The sequence below is a fragment of the Mobula hypostoma genome, unplaced genomic scaffold (assembly GCF_963921235.1).
Source record: "Mobula hypostoma unplaced genomic scaffold, sMobHyp1.1 scaffold_36, whole genome shotgun sequence".
Taxonomy (NCBI): domain Eukaryota; kingdom Metazoa; phylum Chordata; class Chondrichthyes; order Myliobatiformes; family Myliobatidae; genus Mobula; species Mobula hypostoma.
Window position 1 is genome coordinate 2,027,111 of NW_026948187.1, and position 21,656 is coordinate 2,048,766.

The 21,656-nt window shown below is 47.7% G+C and overlaps 1 long non-coding RNA gene and 1 other non-coding gene across 16 annotated transcripts in view; one reads left to right on the forward strand and one right to left on the reverse strand.

Moving 5' to 3' along the window:
* The window catches only part of LOC134341630 (uncharacterized), a 364,862-nt gene that overhangs the window by 15,213 nt on the left and 327,993 nt on the right, over positions 1-21,656 (reverse strand). For 8 of the 15 annotated variants that reach the window (XR_010016808.1, XR_010016801.1, XR_010016806.1 and 5 more), the window contains one exon: positions 1,978-2,681. This is a non-coding gene — a long non-coding RNA (uncharacterized LOC134341630). Of the gene's footprint in view, positions 1-1,977; positions 2,682-3,388; positions 3,508-7,797; positions 7,861-21,656 lie in introns of those variants that run through there. The other 7 variants (XR_010016812.1, XR_010016813.1, XR_010016810.1 and 4 more) reach the window with 3 other exon arrangements.
* LOC134341692 (U2 spliceosomal RNA) lies at positions 4,552-4,747 on the forward strand. Its single transcript, XR_010016848.1, has one exon. It is a non-coding gene; the product is annotated as a U2 spliceosomal RNA (small nuclear RNA).

Consider the following 21,656-nt stretch of genomic DNA (forward strand, 5'->3'; position numbering starts at 1 on the left):
GAATGGTCTTGTGAGTGGGATGATGGAATGGTCTTGTGAGTGGGATGATGGAATGATCTTGTGAGTGGGATGATGGAATGGTCTTGTGAGTGGGATGATGTAATGATCTTGAGAGTGGGATGATGGAATGGTCTTGTGAGTGGGATGATGTAATGATCTTGAGAGTGGGATGATGGAATGGTCTTGTGAGTGGGATGATGGAATGGTCTTGTGACAGTGGGATGATGGAATGGTCTTGTGAGTGGGATGATGGAATGGTCTTGTGAGTGGGATGATGGAATGGTCTTGTGAGTGGGATGATGGAATGGTCTTGTGACAGTGGGATGATGGAATGGTCTTGTGAGTGGGATGATGGAATGGTCTTGTGACAGTGGGATGATGTAATGGTCTTGTGAGTGGGATGATGGAATGGTCTTGTGACAGTGGGATGATGTAAAGGTCTTGTGACAGTGGGATGATGGAATGGTCTTGTGACAGTGGGATGATGGAATGGTCTTGTGACAGTGGGATGATGGAATGGTCTTGTGAGTGGGATGATGGAATGGTCTTGTGAGTGGGATGATGGAATGGTCTTGTGAGTGGGATGACGGAATGGTCTTGTGAGTGGGATGATGGAATGGTCTTGTGAGTGGGATGATGGAATGGTCTTGTGACAGTGGGATGATGGAATGGTCTTGTGAGTGGGAGGATGGAATGGTCTTGTGAGTGGGATGATGGAATGGTCTTGTGAGTGGGATGATGGAATGGTCTTGTGAGTGGGATGATGGAATGGTCTTGTGACAGTGGGATGATGGAATGGTCTTGTGACAGTGGGATGATGGAATGGTCTTGTGACAGTGGGATGATGGAATGGTCTTGTGACAGTGGGAGGACGGAATGGTCTTGTGAGTGGGAGGATGGAATGGTCCTGTGAGTGGGATGATGGAATGGTCTTGTGAGTGGGATGACGGAATGGTCTTGTGAGTGGGATGATGGAATGGTCTTGTGACAGTGGAGTGATGTAATGTCACGTGATGGCATGGTATAAAAGAAAAGCCGTCACTGTGACGCAGTTCTTGTTATTTAATGGTTCAACCACGTTGTTGCCGGTCGGCTGTTGTGCTGGACGTCACCGGTTTTGTTTGTTACACGTTTATTTTCCCCTCACAGTCTAGTATCAGAGAGTGAAGACATTACCAGTGTTATCCAACCCCGAAGGGTTGGGTAAAGTTAATGTCGTTCAGCGATTTGGGAGTGATTGAACTTTTTGTATCTTCTTTCGGGAAATTGTGGCATGCACGTTCGAGTTAAACCCCTGCAAGGTCGGGAAGGTTTGTGCAGTGACCACCCTCCAGCCAAAAGGTCAGTTACTTTAAGAGACTTTATTTCTTTGTGATTTCATCTGACAAGGCATCTCTCCGCTGTGATTGACAGATTTGTCATTTCTTCGAAGGAATTGTTGTTTCGGGGAAGTCTCTCCTTAATGGTAATATAAATCACTTGGACTTTTGAATTTACCGCTTTAAGACTGTGCTTGAATGAGAAGTGTTTCTAAGTTTGACTGTTTGTTAGATATTGCCACATAACTGTTAACTTCCAGTTATGTTCGTCATTTGTTTTTGAGCAGAGATTCATAAATTTTGTTGTTTGTTTATAAAGCCTGACTCATTTTCATATCTATTGCTGCTGGTTCATAATACATAAAGCATTATGTCCCACATTCTTTACAATTTTTGTGGCATACCTTGCAGTTTTAAACTTTCCCAGTCCTCTTGCCTACCATCAATTAATTAATCCTCATTATAACGCATGTTATTTCAAAGTTATATCACCCTAACTTCCTTGGGAATTCTCCACAGATGGTGCACCCTTCTCGTGGGGCATTTCTTTCTCCAGACTTTGGTTGCCAGTTAAGAAATACCTTCTTAAATGAGTGCTATTGCTAATCTACCAAATTAGTTTTTAAGAATTATTTTTTGAAGTGCATGACTTACTCACCATATGCTCACCATTATCACCCAAAGTCTGCAGCAGATCCCAATCTTGCATAAATGGAACTGCCATCATCCTGCACAATCACGTATGATGCTGAAAAGGGGAACACATCATCACAAGCTGAAGTCATCTTCAGTTACACTTGAAGGCTCGCAAGAAGGACAGCCAGAGACCTTTCCTCCCAGTGCCGAAATGGCTGATACGAGAGGGCATCATTTTAAGGTGACCGGAGAAAAGTACAGGGGGACATCAGGTGTAAGATTGTTTTTAAGCACAGAGAGTGGTGCGTGGAACACACTGACTGCCAGGGTGGTGGTAAAGGCAGATACATTGGGGACATGAAAGGGATTTTTAGATAGGCACATAGATTTTAGAAAAGTAGAGGGTGATTTAGGAGGGAGTGGTTAGCCCGAGCGACCTGCACTGTGCTGTAGCAGTCTATAATGCTGTTTTCAGTTATTGACTTTTCAGAATCCACACTTCATTACCAATGCCAGATTTTACAGCACCATCCATCATTGCCACAAAGGAAGTGACAGTGAATGCATCCGGAACAACTGCACTTCTTCTGGTTAAGGATCTCTGCACTCCTGATGGGGATGGCGTTGGCGTTCCAGGATTTCGACCCAGCCACCACAACGACGGAATGGCAATATCTTTTCAATGAAAATAAGTGCCGGGGATACTTGGTCACTTCATTCAGCATTCTGCAGAGAAACAGAGCAAATGTGTCAGGTTAATGGCTGTTCCTTAGAACTGATGAAAGATCTCTGATTAAGAATCACATCACATCTGAATCATTAACTGCTTCATTCTCTACAGAATGCTGCATTACCACCGAATCCTTTTCGGTATTTTATGCCTCTTTTCCCCAGATTTCCATCTTTTTTTTCTCCCTGGAGATGCAGTAAGTGATACAAGCCATAGGTTGGGGTATGCTGTTAAATGCTGGATGGAGCTGCACAAATTTAGGCAAATACGGAATATTCATAATTACTTCCAGTATTTGGCTAGTGACATTTGGCAGAAAAGCCTTGGGATTTCAGGGAAGTAGTGGTCACTGCAGTGTACCCACATTCTCCCCCGATTATCACCGATTTCTTAACGGAACCAGCTCTGGTCAAAAAGCTGAAGTCCAGCCGGACGCTTTCTCTGTGGAAATAATCCATTGACTGCTATGCCGTTATTTGCCACATACCAGCTCACATTTAAATATTGTGCGAGTTGCAACCCTACCCCCTCCCTTTCGTCCGACTCTACCCCGTCCCTCTCCACCCACCCATCATCCCTCATCACACGGCCTCACTCCCCCTATTTACAACCCTCCCCTTCTTCGCAGTCCCCAGCCATCGCTTCCATCCGATGTTCCTAGCCACACTCCTCCCGTTTCCAGAGGTCCCCCCTCCCCAATCACCTGCCCCGTCAGGCCCGCCGAACGACCCGGCCCAAACTTTGCTTCTCTCGCTGCAACACTTCCGTAAACGTCATCACGCTTGCAATGACATCAGACGCTGGAGAGGGCGGACGGAACAGTTCGACAGGACTATCAGCTGAGAGGAGTTTGCATACAAACCGGGGCCGCCTCTCTCATTTGGTTGGTGCAATATCAGCTATTTTACATGATCAGCTGTATTCCGAGAGAGATTTCGCGACAAGGGGGTAAAATACGATGTATGTCAAAGATTGAGAGAAATTACACCAAACCTACTTCAAACGTTGGAGAGAAGTAGGATAAATCGGTGTCCTGTAGACAGTCGGTCCAACTTAATAGAGGGAAGACCAGCAGGATCCGAAAGGGTCCGGACAATTGTGGGTATCGCTTCTCGGCCTTTTGGCTAAGATCAAGTGTATTGCAGGCACTGCAGGAGAAGGACGTGATGGACACAGTGGGGTGGTTCCCGGAGCAGACTGTCCAGTTCATCTGGCAAAATGCCTCATCGCCAGATCTAACCAACAGGCACCAAGACCTCGCCTGGCTGGCGGTGAGAGGGGCCCTCCCAGTCAGAGCCCTCCTGTACGCCCGGAACGTCGTCTCCGCACCCCATTGCCCACGGGAGGACTGCAGTGAGGAGGAGTCTGTGACCCACCTCTTTGCACACTGCCAGTTCGCAAAGAGGGTGTGGAGGAGGATGGATGGGCTAGTGTCACGGTTTATCCCCAGCAGCTGCGTAACAGAGGACTCTCTGATCTACGGGCTGTTCCCGGGGACACACACGGAGACCAACGTCCGGTGCTGCTGGCAGATCATCAACTCGGTGAAAGATGCTATTTGGTCGGCCCGTAACTTGATGATCTACCAGCACATGGAGATGTCCGTGGGAGAATGCTGCCGACTGGCACATTCTCGACTGCAGGAGTACGTGCTGAGGGACGCACTGAAACTTGGTGCAGCCACCGCAAGGGCCCGGTGGGGAAGGACCACAGTATAGGTTTCTCCACCCGTGGGAGTGGGAGGGGTCGGAGGGCGGGGAGTATACCCCTCAACAATGAAATGATGTGGTATAAATACGGATATGTACTGTGTATAATGCAAACGTATGTAAAGGATGAAAAGTTATTGAATGGTTTATTGTATATATTTATTTTTGAATAAAGTATATTTTGAAATAAAAAAAAAAAATCTGTTCTTATCAGTTTAATATCTGATACGTCCCCTATCTGGGGACCATATATTAAATTGATTTTTGGAACAGGGAGATGGAATAGGGGCTTGCTCCGTCCACTCCGCGCATCGACCCGGTATTGCAGTGCCTCCGGGAACGGTGCACCTCCCCTCGGGGAGACTAACAACAAACAAACAGCAGAATTATGTTACCCGCATGCAGGCTGTCGGGCGTATTTCCTATTTCTGCCTCGTACTTTTTGCAGGCTACACACATAGGCTTGCGTGGGTAAAGCAGTTTATTTACAGAATATTTAGGAGCCTCTTGACCACCACATGGAAGAAACAAGCGAGGAAACGGATTCTTCAGGTCTCAAAGGCAACAGAAACAACACGCACACAATTTACAGCAGTCGTGGATAAAGTCGGATCGGCAGTAAATCACACGCAGACAATTAATAACGAACGTGGGAATAAAGTACACACACATCCAAGGGAAAAGTCAATACGGTGCTCGAGCCCCTTCACTGTACAGGCACGGCTCAATGCTATCAGGGACAATCACTAACACCCTATTCAATGCACACCTTACCAACAATTTTCTCCAGCCATGTTCCACGGTTCTCAGCCTAAAATGAAGCAGAGTGGTCCCTCAGAAATGGCAAAGAGAGCGTTCAGCACACGGAGCGCCCTTTTAATGCAGGAAGGCTGAAGTGCCCGGCCCAGGTAATTCACAGGAACGCTAACGGCTCGGTGCTGACAGACTGAGGCTACGTCTACACTACGCCGGATAATTTTGAAAACGCCGGTTTCGAGTAAAAACAACAGGCGTCCACACTAAGCGTTTTTCAAAATATCTCCGTCCACATTAGACGGATATTTGGGTGAATCTCCTCCTACTGGGCATGCGCAGGACACACAGAAAACAAGCGAAGAGGAAACGGTGAACTTAGTGCGCGTTTGTCCAGTTACAGACTAGAGAAACTTGAAAGGAATTGCTCTTGGCTCTCGCGCAGGACTTAAAACTTATATAAAAAAAACAAATACTGGAGCGTATGAAGACAACCAACAGGGAGTTCACGGACAGTATGACCCAGCTGACGACGAACAGCGCTGTTCCAAAAACTGACTAACGCTGCTGCATTAATAAAGCACCTTGTTAAATGTATAAAACGTCTGCATCAGCGTTATTTCCATACAATGTTACATTAGGCTGTTACACATTTATTGTCAGAGAAGTACTTGCATAAATAGGTAAACCACCTTCATACAAGCAAGGACAGAAAACAGGGCGAAGTGAGAATACTTATTTATACAGTAAGCTGTGGGTCAAAGTATTTGGTGAGTACATTTCTAACTCTTCTGGCTTCAGTCTCGTCCGTCTGTTCTGAAATTGTTAGGTGGTGTCATTCAAGAAAACAACGAACATCTGTTCCGGTACATCATGACAGCGCTTTTAAATAGTCAAAAACGCTCACTTTTCAATTTAACTCCCACGCCGTTCACATCGGCTGCGCGTTATAACAGCTTGCGCAGTACCAAGCAGAAGCAGAAAAAAACATTATTGTTGTGGTGTTGTCACGAGAGTGTTTTAAATCTCTCCGTTTACCCCGTACACACTACGCCGGATATTAAGCGTTTTCAGATTTATTCACTCTGGAGAGTGTTTTCGAAAATCTCCGTTTTCGGGGGCTGAAAACGCCGGCTCAGTGTGGACGGGAGGGCAAAACGAAGAGAAAAAGCTTCGTTTTCAAAATTATCCGGCGTAGTGTGGACGTACCCTAAAGCTGATTACAAAGGCCAATTACCCGAGGCCATATCCAAGGCTAATTAAAGAGGCCAGTGGTTCGGTGTGCAGTGATGGGCGAGGAGGGGTCAATCCTTGATTGGCAGGGGGCGTGTCTTCCGACCAGGAGTGGGCAATGCTGTCACGTGACAGTCACGACCCCTCCAGTACAGTCCACCCTCGGTAGCCACGCCACTCGCCAAGCGTTAACAGTGAAAAGGAAAGGAATACATCTTAATGGAAGTCTTACACTAACTATTTCTAAGGTTAACGCTTTTTGTGACTAAAGATAGGCAGACGTGCTCTTAATAATTGGGCAGACACAACATAACACACACAGCGATGATAACGGATGGGTGCAATCGACCAGTTGCCCACCACCCCACCGCCACAAAGCTCCTTCCACAGGGTGTAGAGGTCAGGGTTGGGGATCCATGTCCATGTACAGCTGCCTGCGTGTAAAACGGGCAGGGGTTGCGTCTCCAGCCCTTGCCTCTGCCCTACGGATCAGGGTGGGTGCCCCCCGCTGCATCTATTCAAGCCCTTCCAGGAGGGTGATGGCATCCCGCACGGTCCTCCCGTTAGCTGGTGCCATGAGAGGCAGGATCGGGGTGCGCGGTGGTGACCGGGTATCCTGTTAGGGCACCGGTCACCCGGGTGTTTGCTAAAAAATTACGGTCGCAGGCTCCCTGGTAGATGCCGTTGACTAGCGCCCACTCTCTAACAGCCCGGGGGCCCTCACTGACCGTACCCCATTGCGGGCGCCGGTGTAGATCCCACTCCAGGAGGGTGGGGTACCGGACCCTCACGGCGGTCACCAACCGATCCCACAGGGTAGAGCCTTCCCTGATCTCCGGCTCCGGCGCCCGTGGGGCGTTATTGATGCTTTGTTGGTCAGAGAGGCTCCCCGGGGCGCTCGCGTCTTGAAGAGAGAGGTTCATGTTGGGGGCCGCTCATCCCACAGCCGGAGCAGCCCCGCGGCCAGGTGCTCGCCACGTGGGTCCAACTGCTCGGACCAGACCACCGGTTTACCGTGGTCCGCCAACGCTCAAATCCCTCTCTCGTCGGTCCACCCGGGAATCCTATGCTCGGTGCCTGTACTGGCTTTTCTGCCCCTGTTCCAGAACACTTCCCCCACGCAGCGCCAATTATTGTAAGTCAGGAAACAGATTCTGCAGGTCTCAAAGTCAAGGGCTCTGGGCTCACAGTCTGGGTAGTGAAGGATTTTATTTACAGGAGGCAAACAGGGGAAAATGGCAACAGAAGCAACACGCGCACCATTTACAGTAGTCGGATCAGCAATAAATCACATTAAATCGCGTGGGGACAAAGTACACACAGACATATACAACCCCCCTTCACTCTGTGCAGGCACATCTCTCTTCTGCTTAGGGACAATATCCACACTCCCAACCCTATTCAAAGCACAACTCACAGACAGCAGGGTGGTCCCTCGGAGGGAGCAAAAAAGAGAGAGGGTCACGCACCCGTGGGCTCCTTTATAGGACTGGAAGGTCCAGCCCAGGTGATTCACAGGGAAGCCAATGGCTCGGTGCCAGCAGGGTTAAGCTGATTACAAAGGCCAATTGCCCGAGGCCAAGTACAAGGCTAATTAAAGGGGCCAATGGTGAGGTGAGCATTGATGGGCGGGGTGGGGTCAGATCTTGATTGGCAGGTGACGTGTCTTCCGACCAGGTAAATGGGCAGAGCCGTCACGTGACAGTCCTGACCCCAGTATAGACGCCAACTGCGTTTCATTGGCTTTGTATCTGGAGTCGGCACAATGACAATAAAGTTGCGTCTAGTCTGATCTAATCACTCAATTCAGACCCAAACAGGAAATGTGCAGGTTTCGTTCAAATCAGTCTGTGTTTATAAACACTCATTTCTATTTACATTCCTCCGGCCTCACTGGACTGGAACACTGAAACACCAAGTGAGAAACAGCTCATTCAGCCCCTCTAACTATCAACAAGATGGTGACTGCTCTCCCCTCTCAGCCACATGTTTCTGCCCGATCCTCATTTCCTCGATCCCTCCGGTCTCCACACATCTGCCAGCCTCTGTTTTATGTGAGGACGATCACTGAGTCTTCACCGCCCTCTGTGGTGGGGATTTCCAGACATTCACCACCCTCGGAGTGGAGACATTTCCCCTCATCTCAGTCCCGAACAGTCCACCCCCTTTTTCAGAGACTAGGATCCCTGGTTCAACCAATAATGGCAGACATCCCACCCTGCAAAACTCATTTCAGGGAGGTAGCATCCCCGCCCCCTACAACCCCATATCTACTCCGTCCCCCCCCCGCCCCCCCGTCAATCTCCAAGGGTGTATGTAATACTTTGTTTAATCATCTTGTCTAATCTGTAAACCAAGTTGGGTATATGCAGAAAATGTGACATTAAAATATGTACTTATATTATATTATTATGTTTATTCTATTACAACTTTAAGCAAGTCTACAAGGAGTTCGGCCTCATCATGTAGGACATCAATAGCGTAGCTCCTCAGGAGCCAGCCTGTGTGTGTTGCTTGAAATTCCAGCATCTGCAGATTTCCTCGTGTTTGTGTAGTTTAAATAACGTTGGCTATGCTAATGAACAAATGACACCTGTTAAACTCACCTCAACATGTCTTTCACATTTTGGCCCACCATGGGCAATAGAAAAGTCACTGTTGCAAACAGTGCAGTGAGCAACATTGTCAATATTTTTGAGGTCGACTGTAAAGCCCACCCACAGAGAAAACTGATAGGTCGACTTAGCAGGGGTCCCCAACCTTTTCTGTACCACGGACTGGTTTAATATTGACAATATTCTTGTGGACCGGCCGACTGGGGAGGGGATGTGGTGTTAATCACCACCAGAATATAGGTGATAAGTCAACCATAAGTCACTTATAAGTGGCTAATACACTCAATTTCGTTACTAAAAGGGGTTATCTAACGAATTTAATATTAAATACACAGAGCATATTTTCCTTGCATTAATAGAGTGATAAATCAATTATAAGTCAATAGCATCATAACATTTTAAGTAACGTTTGGATATTAAACAGCGCTTATTTTCCTCGTGTGAACATATAAAATCATTGCAACACACCAATATCGCTGAATCAGTGGGAGCCCTGGGCTTGTTTCCCTGCAACAAGACGGTCCCATGGAGGGGTGATGGGAGACAGTGATACTCGAAGGGGGTTCCTTATGTCCAGTCTATTCCACAATTTAGTTTTCATTACAGAAAACCCTGCTTCACAGAGATAAGTTGGAAATGGAAGCAATGTTTTCAGTGCTTTCGTGGCTATCTCAGGATATTCAGCCTTGACTTTGATCCAGAATGCCAGCAAAGATGTTACGTCAAACATACTTTTCAGCCCGCCGTCATTTGCAAGCTCGAGGAGTTGATCTTCCCGCGCTGACATGGATGACGCGCGGGTAATGACCTCGCGTGCGTTCAAGTTCAACAGTGGGCGTGACAGGGAATGAGGAAAGGTGCAGCGGACTCATACCGCCAAATCATATTGTTTCCACCACTCTTAGCATGAAGAGAGACCAATCAGGATGCTCGCTCTCCCTCTCAATAAAATCAATTTCCGGGATATTGTATATAATTTCTGGGCGTCAAGGAGCCACGATCAATATGCGGGAGACTCCCGGAACTTCCAGGAGAGGTGGGATGTCTGTAATGATGCTGTGCATTTCAATGTGTTCACCTCTCAGTCCTCCATTCTCTAATCAGCGGTCCCCAACCACCGGGCCGCGGACCAGTACTGGGCCGCAAAGCATGCGCTACCGGGCCGCGAGGAAACAACATGATTTGGCAATATGAGTCAGCTGCATTCCCTGTCACGCCCACTGTTGAACTTGAATGCACGTGAGGATATTACCCTCACGTCAACCATGTCAGCGTGGGAAGGAGATCAACTCTTCGAGCTTGCAAATGACGGCGGGCTGAAAAGTATGTTTGACATAACACCTCTGCCAGCATTCTGGATCAAAGTCAAGGCTGAATATCCTAATAGCCAAGAAAGCACTGAAAACATTGATTCCATTTGCAACATATCTCTGCAATGAATGCAATGAAAACTAAATTGCAGAATAGACTGGACATAAGGAACCTCCTTTGAGTATCACTGTCTCCCATCACCCCTCGATGGCACCGTCTTGTTGCAGGGAAACAAGCCCAGGGCTCCCACTGATTCAGTAATATTGGTGTGTTGCAATGATTTTATATATTCATAAGAGGAACAACATGAGAGAGGTCTGGAGGGGGATGAGGACCATCACTGGGTTCCGGCAAACCAGCAACAGAGGAGCGGAAGGCAGTGTGGACAGGGCCAACGAACTTAACCTCTTCTTTAACAGATTTGACATTGTGACCCCTGCCCATCCCCAACATGAGCCATCTGTTGTCGGCCCCCAACCAACACATATTCCACTCTCCCCTCCTACCCCTCCTCACAGTCCCCCACCCTGTTCTCATGACTATACCCCTTCCCCACACAAAACCACTACGGTGGGCTTCACAGCTGAACAGGTGAGAAGACAGCTGAAACGTCTCAACCCAAGCAAGGCTGCAGGACCTGATGGTGTCAGTACCAGGGTGCTCAAAGCCTGTGCCCCTCAGCTATGTGGAGTACTTCGTCATGTATTCAACATGAGCCTGAGGCTCTGGAGGGTTCCTGTACTGTGGAAGACGTCCTGCCTCGTCCCTGTGCCGAAGACGCCGCGCCCCAGCGGCCTCAATGACTACAGACCGGTGGCATTGACCTCCCACATCATGAAGACCCTGGAGAGACTTGTTCTGGAGCTGCTCCAGCCTATGGTCAGGCCACACTTAGATCCCCTCCAGTTCGCCTACCAGCCCCGACTAGGAGTTGAGGATGCCATCGTCTTCCTGCTGAACCATGTCTGCGCCCACCTGGACAAGCCAGCGAGCACTGTGAGGGTCATGTTTTTTGACTTCTCCAGTGCGTTCAACACCATCCGCCCTGCTCTGCTGGGGGAGAAGCTGACAGCGATGCAGGTGGATGCTTTCCTGGTGTCATGGATTCTTGATTACCTGACTGGCAGACCACAGTACGTGTGCTTGCAACACCGTGTGTCCAACAGAGTGATCAGCAGCACTGGGGCTCCACGGGGGACTGTCTTGTCTCCTTTTCTCTTCAACACTTACACCTCGGACTTCAACTACTGCACAGAGTCTTGTCATCTTCAGAAGTTTTTGGATGACTCTGCCATAGTTGGATGCATCAGCAAGGGAGATGAGGCTGAGTACAGGGCTATGGCAGGAAACTTTGTCACATGGTGTGAGCAGAATTATCTGCAGCTTGATGTGAAAAAGACTAAGGAGCTGGTGGTAGACCTGAGGAGAACTAAGGTACCAGCGACCCCTGTTTCCATCCAGGGGGTCAGTGTGGACATGGTGGAGGATTACAAATACCTGGGGATACGAACTAACAATAAACTGGACTGGTCAAAGAACACTGAGGCTGTCTACAAGAAGGGTCAGAGCCGTCTCTATTTCCTGAGGAGACTGAGGTCCTTTAACATCTGCCAGACGATGCTGAGGATGTTCTATGAGTCTGTGGTGGCCAGTGCTATCATGTTTGCTGTTGTGTGCTGGGGCAGCAGGCTGAGGGTAGCAGACACCAACAGAATCAACAAACTCATTCGTAAGGCCAGTGATGTTGTGGGGATGGAACTGGACTCTCTGACGGTGGTGTCTGAAAAGAGGATGCTGTCCAAGTTGCATGCCATCTTGGTCAATGTCTCCCATCCACTACATAATGTACTGGGTGGGCACAGGAGTACATTCAGCCAGAGACTCATTCCACCGAGATGCAGCACAGAGCGTCATAGGAAGTCATTCCTGCCTGTGGCCATCAAACTTTACAACTCCTCCCTTGGAAGGTCAGACACCCTGAGCCGATAGGCTGGTCCTGGACTTATTTCATAATTTACTGGCATAATTTACATATTACTATTTAACTATTTATGGTTCTATTACTATTTATTATTTATGGAGCAACTGTAACGAAAACCAATTTCCCCCGGAATTAATAAAGTATGACTCTGACTAATATGCGGGGTGTGCTTAATATCCAAACGTTACTTAAAATGTTATGATGCTATTGAGTTATAAGTGACTTATATAACCATATAACAATTACAGCACAGAAACAGGTGATCTCTGCCCTTATAGTCCGTGCCGAATGCTACTCTCACCTTGTCCCACCGACCTGCACTCAGCCCATAACCCTCCATTCCTTTCCTGTCCATTTACCTATCCAATTGTTCTTTAAATGATAATTATCAAACCTGCCTCTACCACTTCTACTGAAAGTTTGTTCAACACTTACTTCAAGCTCCCTTGTACTCCCCTGATAATTGACTTATCACTATATTAATGACTTGGATGAGGGAATTAAATGAAGCATCTCCAAGTTTGCGGATGACACGAAGCTGGGTGGCAGTGTTAGCAGTGAGGAGGATGCTAAGAGGATGCAGGGTGACTTGGATAGGTTGGGTGAGTGGGCAAACTCATGGCAGATGCAATTTAATGTGGATAAATGTGAAGTTATCCACTTTGGTGGCAAAAATAGGAAAACAGATTATTATCTGAATGGTGGCCGATTAGGAAAAGGGGAGGTGCAACGAGACCTGGGTGTCATTATACACCAGTCATTGAAAGTGGGCATGCAGGTACAGCAGGCGGTGAAAAAGGCGAACGGTATGCTGGCATTTATAGCGAGAGGATTCGAGTACAGGAGCAGGGAGGTACTACTGCAGTTGTACAAGGCCTTGGTGAGACCACACCTGGAGTATTGTGTGCAGTTTTGGTCCCCTAATCTGAGGAAAGACATCTTTGCCATAGAGGGAGTACAAAGAAGGTTCACCAGATTGATTCCTGGGATGGCAGGTCTTTCATATGAAGAAAGACTGGATGAACTGGGCTTGTACTCGTTGGAATTTAGAAGATTGAGGGGGGATCTGATTGAAACGTATAAGATCCTAAAGGGATTGTACAGGCTAGATGCGGGAAGATTGTTCCCGATGTTGGGGAGGTCCAGAACGAGGGGTCACAGTTTGAGGATAGAGGGGAAGCCTTTTAGGACCGAGATTAGGAAAAACTTCTTCACACAGAGAGTGGTGAATCTGTGGAATTCTCTGCCACAGCAAACTGTTGAGGCCAGTTCATTTGTTATATTTAAGAGGGAGTTAGATATGGCCCTTGTGGCTACAGGGGTCAGGGGGTATGGAGGGAAGGCTGGGTTCTGAGTTGGATGATCAGCCATGATCATAATAAATGGCGGTGCAGGCTCGAAGGGCCGAATGGCCTACTCCTGCACCTATTTTCTATGTTTCTATGTTTCTATATTCATGCAAGGAAAATATGTGCTGTGTGTTTAATATTAAATTCATTAGATAAACCCTTTTAGAAACGAAATTGAGTGTATTAGCCGCTTATCACCTATATTCCGGTCGTGATTAACACCTCCCGCCCCCCCCCCCCCCGGAGCAGAATTGCCAAAAACGATTTGTAGAAAAAAAATCGGCACGTGCACGCATGCGCACTGGTGCCTGCTCAAGGCTTCATGGTCATTGTAGTCTTTCTCAGGGTAAAGACCATGTATTTGACTGCCACTCTTGTCCGTTGGCAACCCTACTCCCCCCCCCACCCCTCCGGTTGGCCGGTCCGCAAGAATATTGTCAATATTAAACCGGTCTGCCGGTCTGCGCTGCTAAAAAGGTTACCCCTGCTCTAAATGAAAGGGTTATCACATTTGATCTTCCTTCATATGATGACCCCACCACTCCAGGGATCAGTCTGGTGAATCTTCATTGCACTCTCTGTAACAAATACTCTCTAACCTCTTTGTTAACCCTCTATGGAATTAATTTCCATCTTCTGCAGCCCCGTGTTGCCCCAACCACTCACCTCCCACCCTGTCACTATTTCCACCTTCCCACCTCCCCCTCACCTGGATCCACCTCTCACTCCCCAGCTCTTGCCCCATCCCCACCCCTCACCTCTTTTCTCTGACTATTTCCCGTCCACTCTCAGTCCAGAGGGAGGGTCTCGGCCCAAAATGTTGACGGTCCATTTCCCACCACAGATGCTGCCCGACCCACTGAGTTCCTCCGGCAGTTTGTTCTTTGGTCTGTATAACCCGTGTTAGTGTGGGGAGCGGGATTTTACACCATATTCCCGGTGCAATCTCAACAAAACACAAATAATTGTCACTTTGTCCGGACCATTGGCCCCGCTTGCAGGGCAACAGTCTGCCGGTGTTTGCCCCCCAATGTGGTGAATCGCCACCACCGTGGGCTCAGACATTTCCACAGATGAGCCCCTCCTGTCCCCACCGGGACAAACATCCTGTCCGCCCCCTCTCTCACCGTCTTCATCCTTTCAATAAAATCCCCCTCTCCCTCCCCGGGGAACCGGCATCAAACCGACGGGCCGAGCGGTCTCCTCCTACCTCTCAGCGATACATAGAAACATAGAAAATAGGTGCAGGAGTAGGCCATTCGGCCCTTCGAGCCTGCACCGCCATTTATTATGATCATGGCTGATCATCCAACTCAGAACCCTGCCCCAGCCTTCCCTCCATACTCGCTGATCCCTTTAGCCACAAGGGCCATATCTAACTCCCTCTTAAATATAGCCAACGAACTGGCCTCAACTGTTTCCTGTGACAGAGAATTCCACAGATTCACCACTCTCTGTGTGAAGAAGTTTTTCCTAATCTCGGTCCTAAAAGGCTTCCCCTTTATCCTCAAACTGTGACCCCTCGTTCTGGACTTCCCCAACATCGGGAACAATCATCCTGCATCTAGCCTGTCCAATCCCTTTAGGATTTTGTACGTTTCAATCAGATCCCCCCTCAATCTTCTAAATTCCAACGAGCATAAGCCTAGCCGATCCAGTCTTATATCATATGAAAGTCCTGCCATCCCAGGAATCAATCTGGTGAACCTTCTTTGTACTCCCTGTATGGCAAGAATGTCTTTCCTCAGATTAGGGGACCAAAACTGCACACAATACTCCAGGTGTGGTCTCACCAAGGCCTTGTACAACTGCAGTAGTACCTGCCTGCTCCTGTACTCGAATCATCTCGCTATAAATGCCAGCATACCATTCGCCTTTTTCACTGCCTGCTGTACCTGCATGCCCACTTTCAATGACTGGTGTATAATGACACCCAGGTCTCGTTGCACCTCCCCTTTTCCTAATCGGCCACCATTCAGATAATAATCTGTTTTCCTGTTTTTGCCACCAAACTGGATATCCTCACATTTATCCACATTAAATTGCATCTGCCATGAATTTGCCCACTCATCTAACCTATCCAAGTCACCCTGCATCCTCTTAGCATCCTCCTCACAGCTAACACTGCCACCCAGCTTCGTGTCATCCGCGAACTTGGAGATGCTGCATTTAATTCCCTCATCTAAGTCATTAATATATATTGTAAACAACTGGGGTCCCAGCACAGAGACTTGTGGTACCCCACTAGTCACTGCCTGCCATTCTGAAAAGGTCCCGTTTATTCCCACTCTTTGCTTCCTGTCTGCCAACCAATTCTCTATCCACATCAATACCTTACCCCCAATACCGTGTACTTTAAGTTTGCACACTAATCTCCTGTGTGGGACCTTGTCAAAAGCCTTTTGAAAATCCAAATATACCACATCCACTGGTTCTCCCCTATCCACTCTACCAGTTACATCCTCAAAAAATTCTATGAGATTCGTCAGACATGATTTTCCTTTCACAAATCCATGCTGACTTTGTCCGATGATTTCTCCGCTTTCCAAATGTGCTGTTATCACATCTTTGATAACTGACTCTAGCATTTTCCCCACCACTGATGTCAGGCTAACCGGTCTATAATTCCCCGGTTTCTCTCTTCCTCCTTTTTTAAAAAGCAGGGTTACATTAGCCACTCTCCAATCCTCAGGAACTAGTCCAGAATCTAAAGAGTTTTGAAAAATTATCACTATTTCATCCACTATTTCTTGGGTTACTTCCTTTAGCATTCTGGGATGCAGACCATCTGGCCCTGGGAATTTATCTGCCTTTAATCCCTTCAATTGACCTAACACCACTTCCCTACTAACATGTATTTCCCTCGGTTCCTCCATCTCACTGGACCCCCTGTGCCCTACTATTTCCGGAAGATTATTTATGTACAACTCCAAATGCATAACGGGAATCTGTGTAAACATTCGCACTTTTGTCTGTTGCTAGGATACAGGCACAAGTCAGAGCAAAGAGCTCAGCCTTCTGGGCGGAGACAGCTGCCTCAAAAGAGGCCTGCTCAACTATTTCACTGTCCGTCACTATCACATAGCCAGAATATCGTTTTCCTGCTGGATCCACAGAAGAGCTTTCATCCTCATAAAATGTTGCCTTGGGCCTGAGGGGGTATCGCGGAAGGGATGGGAGAGTCTGTCCTTCTTTCACGGTGATCTGGACAGGGGGGCAGTTGATGCTGCCGATTTCATGGCCTGAAATTGCCCAGAGATGGGGTAGAACGTCTTGGGTTTGGTCAATATTAAAAGAGTGTCTTACTAGATGTCACGCCTTCACCTCCGACTCCTTCCAGTATCGGAGTTGGCCCGCAACCAAGTCTTGCCAGTCTCCCTCGGTACTGGGGGCTTGTTTCGTCAGGGTGTAGGCAAGGAACCCAGGCTCTTTGGCTTGAACCCAGGGCAAACCCTAACGGTGATATGGGGAACCACCAGTCCTGTCTGTTGCCAAAGGAAATCCGGAACTTCAGCCAGTAATGCAGTGCCCTCTCTTCCTTTAACCTCTCCAATCACCATGACTGGGAACTTCTGTCCCTCGAGGGATGCATAATGTTGGCTTTCCTCAGCTGAGCACCCCGTAGGGACATAGCATAGAGTCACATGGGGGTCAACCACTGGCACAAGGGGTTCAAAGGCAGTGGAGTCCAGATTAATTGCCCACCACGGGGGGGGGGTTGGAAACTGAGGAATCTTTCGGTTGTTGGCTAGTCCCAGGGTGATACCCTTGTCTGTGCATAGAATCTCGACTTCCAACGGACAGAGCAAGTCTCTCCCTGCTAGATTACACCCTGGACTGGTGGTGAGTGTAAATGAAACCTCACACTGGTTCCCCTGGAATTCCACCTGCAGTGGCTGGGTACGTGAATACGTACGTTCTGTGCCTTCGAACCCAGACAGAGTGATTGTAGCGTCTGATAGCTGGAATCCATTTTCTGATTCTATTTCCTGATCGAGAGTGGTTGTGGTTGCCCATGTATCAATCATGAACAGAATTGGAATTCCAGCAAATTGCAATATTACGTTGGGCTCTTCCCGAGGGGTGGTGCTCACGGTAGGAAGCATCCTTGCTTGTCAATTTCTAAACGGATGGTTGTCCCACCTGTCCTTTGGTAGGTTTTTGTTCCAATTTCTGATCCCCAGCTATAGTCCGCTCGCGTCCTTCCCAGTGAACATATTTACCTTTAATATTAGTGCCCTTCGGGGCTGATCAGGATTCGAAAGTCCGCTCGCAATAGTATGTCAAAGCTCGTCGCATTCGATTTCGTTCACTGTCAGGCCAATTCATTTTATTTGTTTTAATCGTGTTGGCTAACTTAGTTGGTAAGCATTGGAGCAGTAAGGCATTAAACTGGGCGGAAGGATTCCCATCATTAAAGGCTTTGTCTCCTGCGAAAGTGCCGTAGCAGGCCACAAATCGCTCCCAATAGTCTGGTCCCGATTCCCCAGGCTTAGGTTTGCATTCAAGTATTTTAGTGATGTTTACAGATTGCTGGAGAGCCCTTTCCAAGGCTTGAATAATCTGGTCTGTCTGTTCATTCTCATTATTGTTTCCTGCCTGTAACTCCTGATAGGTTTGGTATCTCAATTCTGCCTTCCATTTCAGCCCCTCATCAGCTGAGAGAATCGTGCAGCAGAGACAGAATAAATCTTCCCGGGTTGCATTATACATTTGTGTAGTACTGCGGACATACTGAACAAACTGTGCTGGTTTTTCTTTTCTATCTGGGGCCTGATTCATGATCATTATCATTTCCTGAGGCTTCTTGGGTGCATACACAGGAATCACTGAGGGCTGTCCCTCCTCCTGCTCGTGGATTGGGCAGCATTTGGGTGGGCAATTGTTCTTGTGGAGCCATTAACTCTGGGGTTTTATTGGATTCTTCCCTCCCTGTCTCAGAATAATCCTTGGTATTCCCCTTCTGGATCTCAGGGTATAGGGACCTCCCCTCCCCTGTTGCCGCTGCTGTTTTACCCGAGTGGCCACTATATCTGAGTACCCTGAGGATTGGGGTTCAGGGGTTCAGGGGCACTGGGTGCACTTGGCCCCTGGTAAGGTGGGGGTGTAAGATGGGTGCCCACTCCTCATCATGGTGACTGCCCTTAAACAGGGTCAGTCTGCCAGACATGGGTTCGGGATCTCTCGTTTCCCTATCAGTTCGAAGTTTAGTGTGACATTCCTGCCCTTCTCTCCTATCTAGGCCGGCCTTGGTTTGCTTACGTTGTTTTTCCTGCTCTCGTTTTCGGTGCCGATCCACCCATTCACGCTCCGCTTTTAGCGTCTCCCAACCTTTGGTGTTCCTTCTGCAACCACGATCCCTTTGTCAGATGCATTATTCCTCCAACATGCTAATGATACACTGTTCCACTTTACATCTTCCTTTTCCTTCCATTCCCTTTTCTGAGATGGATGATCAGCTATGATCATACTGAATGGTGGTGCAGGCTTGAAGGGCCGAATGGCCTACTCCTGCATCTATTTTTTATGTTTCTATGTTTTTATGACTACGGGGTTCTCTGGGCACATGGGGATTCCTGACTGCCTCTGGCCACCCCATTAGTAATGCCACCTTTGTAAACAACTTACTCACCGTTCTACAGCTACCTCGAGTTTTGTCTATTATTAAATGTGCGGCCCACATCCGCATGTCCGACCGGGTCACTACAGGCAATGCTTCAGCGGATAAGACAGGGAAAAGTGCGGTCGAACCCTTGGTAGTTGTAGTTCCCTCGGGTTTCCTTCAAGCAACCTTCTGTGACTGAAGCAGAATGGGTTTGCCAGACATGCAGGAGGTACGTACTTTTCAGGGGGACGTCTCTGAGGAGGAGCACAAACTGTGGTCCCAGGTGGGTGCCAGAGAGACCCCGACCTAGGTTTTTGTATCACCCCAGTGGGACAGGTTTGTGTTCCTGCACAGTTTTTACCAATACTGTACACACCTGGGAAAGGAGGGAATGGTTGGTAACCTGTACCCTGTACACCGGGTACGACTCCCTTGACAGGTGAACCTTTTTCACGTCTACAGGTTGATTTCATTGAATTGCCTAGAGTGCATTGCTATAGATACTGCATAGTTATTATAGATGTGTTTAGTAGATGGATTGAAGCTGTTCCAACTACCATTGTATTGCTAAGACTGTTGTGAAGGTATATTACGGGAAATAATTCCAAGGTACGGCCTGCCAGAGATGCTGCGTTCTGACAATGGACCACACTTTGTGGGAAAAGTAAACAAAGGAGTATGTAACGAACTAGCTATCAAGCACCAGTTCCACTGTGTACACCACCCACGGGCTGCTGGCATAGTGGAGAGAGCCAATGGCACTCTGAAGAGTAAATTGGCCAAAGTAACAGTGGAGACTGAACTCACTTGGTTGAAGCTGACCCTAATCCACATGAGGGTTACCCCACAGGGGAAAACAGGGTTGTCACCAGCCTAAATCATTTATGGACGGCCCATGAGGACACCCTGGGGACCAAGACCTTGTGTACCATTGCTCCCAGAAAGTCTACCAGCAAAATTAGATATGCATACCCTAAGGGAAGAAATGGGGAATTATATATGCCAACTAACCAAAATTCTCCAAGCATTACATTCACAGGTATGACAGGCTTACAAGGAAGAGAACTACCCAGCAGAGAGGAGTGACTATCCCACCACAGAACCTGGAAATTTTGTCCTGATCAAGAACTGGGATCGAGGGAATCTCAGACCTCGGTGGAGAGGACCATATCAGGTATTACTGACCACTCCCACAGCTGTGAAACTGAAGGGGCAATCTCGGTGGATACATCGAACAGACTGCAAACGTGTTACTGAAGGAACTGAGAAGAAGGACTCTCTCAGACTAAAGGAAAATGTTTTGGTTGGTAGTGGTGTTTGTGATTCTGTCTTTGAGAGGGCTCACCCCAGCATCCGGGGGCCCCATGTTAACACCTTTCTGTCACACAGGTAGAACTAGGGGCCTGCTGGGTTTGTGCCGAAATTCCGCAGCATGGTAAAACTATGGTTCCAATGTCAGTAATGTTACATGCTCAAGGAGATCTGTGGTTTTTGTGAGAATGCTGTAATGGTCTTTTGGAGGTCACCTGATGTGATTTTCCCGCCGTTGTGAGGTCACGTGATGACATGTGCCCCATGACTATATAAGGGTCGACTCAGGTGATGCAGTGGGTTTTTGAGTTTGTAGATTTCCAGGTAGAACGTGTTGTGCCTCCGTTTCTGTTGCGTGGTTGTTTTCGTGACGCAGTCTCATTTTTAAAACGGACGGTGCATTCTCTTACAAGATATTGTATTTGAGCTGGGAATTTGTGGCTGGAAGTGCCAATTTACTCAATTCGGACAGTTTTGAAGGGAGAGTGAAGAATTCATCGAAGTGAAGGAGCGAGAGAAGTCGGCATCGTTTGGCAGTTTAATAAAGGATCGACCTTATTGAGTCTTCGTTGAAGAGAAGCTGCATTGAGATAACTCTTGCAATAGTGCAATGAGTTCATGCACAAAGGCTCTCTCTCTCTCTAAAAGGTGCGTCGGTGAAGAAATCGTTCTCCAGAGAAGTCTCTCCCAATTGAATGTGTAAAACTGATGGACTTTCGAAGTTATCGCTTTAAGAACTGTATCTGACTGTATCGCTTTAAGAACTGTTTTCAGCATTTAACACTTTAAGAACCAGAGCCGAGTGGTGAGTTGGTGAACAACTGCGTACCTGTTAACCTCCAGTTAAAGTTTTCCTTTGTTTTTCTTCCTTATCGTTTATACATGTTTAATAAATGTTTGGTTGTTTTTATAAAACTTGTCTCGGTTAATATTCATTGTTGCCGGTTACGTAACATAATTTTGTGGGGGCTCATCCGGGATATGTTCCGATTTTGAGTTTAAGTGCTGGGAATTGCCATTTTGATTTGGAAAGGGAATACCCGATTTTTTTTTTTTTTTTTTTTTTGGTTTGATTGGTGTGTGTGTGTGTGTTGTATTCGGCAA